A 1,353-nucleotide genomic window follows, 5' to 3' on the forward strand; every position below is an offset into this window, starting at 1 on the left:
AAAAAAAGCCGCGATCGCGATCTGCGGCGGCAATTCGGCGGGAGGTCCTTCGCTCCGAGGCGGAGTGAGGGACTGTCCGCCGAATTGCCACCAAATACCTGGACGTGCCGCCCCTCTCCGGAGCGGCCGCCCCAAGCACCTGCTTGACAAGCTGGTGCCTGGAGCTGGCCCTGCACCTTTGAGCTGGAAATCAAACTTCAGCCAAATTGTATGGTCATATCTAGGAGCTGCTTTGAAAGCCTCACAGATGCCAATAACCACTTGGAATGGGCTCACAGATGTAATTGTAGAGTCTTTGATTGTTGCAAAGGGCTTTACCCAAGCAAATCGATATGTTGCTGTAGTTTTTGTAACAGCTTCCAACGGGTCTGCCCCTTGCAGATCTTCAGAAGAGATTTTAGCAGGCTTTTTAATTACACGAACAGAACCAAAATATTTGGGCTGTATAGTCGTTCAAAAATATATCTGTAGGGTTACAAGTCTAAGGGATTTGCACTTAAAGTACTGTTTGATATACATTAGTGATTTACAGTAACATGAGCCAACAAGACAGTGAGACAATGCATTGCAATTCAGATTAACCTGATTGGCTGCAATGCCATGCTGCATACTGCAATACACTACAGTGAGACTATAGTTTGTTGCAAGCTATGTTAATTTACAGCAGCACGGGGCCAAATACTGCAACGTCCTGCCAGACCAAATTGCCCCATATGTGCTCCCCCCCCCCCCCCCCAACATGTTACAACACAAGGGAACCTTGCAAAAAATATGCTTGACTTCACATGGCTCCACATACCAAAACTAATTCTCATCTGTTCCAGATTCAGCTAAGGCAGCCAATGCAAGACTGCGTATCATTTTGTGGCATACTTTAATGCAAAGGTGATACGCTTTCACTCAGCACTCTGCTGCCAAGAGTCAGCTTCCATCAGCATGTAACACAGAGGTTTCCCAGGTGCATGATAGACTTTAGAAGGATTGCCACAACTCACACTGGTTCTCATGCTTCTGTACTGCTTCCGCAGCTGGGAGAAATTCCCCTGTGCCAGCCTCTTCCCTGGATCACTCCAACCAGAGTCCTTCCCAGTCAGCACCTCCTGGTTTTTCTCCTCTTTCTCCGCTGGATCTCGCTGCTTGACCTACTAACTGAAGCCTTCTGTGCATAGGTCAGATGGAAAGACTAACTCCCAAAATATAAACCACATCAAGAGACTGGGGAGGAAAGAAAAAGAGGTTCCCCCACAAGTCCTCCAGTTTGCCAGGCACAGATGGAGGAAAGGGAACAAGGAGTATGCTGACACCTATTATAGAAACAGTTTAATATATTAATTATACCATGGAATTTTTATT

At 46.6% G+C, this 1,353-nt stretch overlaps 1 protein-coding gene across 3 annotated transcripts in view; it reads right to left on the bottom strand.

The window, feature by feature from the left end:
- COL26A1 (collagen type XXVI alpha 1 chain) overlaps positions 1 to 1,353 on the bottom strand; it is a 209,459-nt gene that overhangs the window by 200,695 nt on the left and 7,411 nt on the right. The window lies entirely within an intron of this gene.

This window comes from Terrapene carolina, unplaced genomic scaffold, assembly GCF_002925995.2.
Source record: "Terrapene carolina triunguis isolate 2854851 unplaced genomic scaffold, T_m_triunguis-2.0 Scaffold231, whole genome shotgun sequence".
Classification (NCBI taxonomy): domain Eukaryota; kingdom Metazoa; phylum Chordata; order Testudines; family Emydidae; genus Terrapene; species Terrapene triunguis.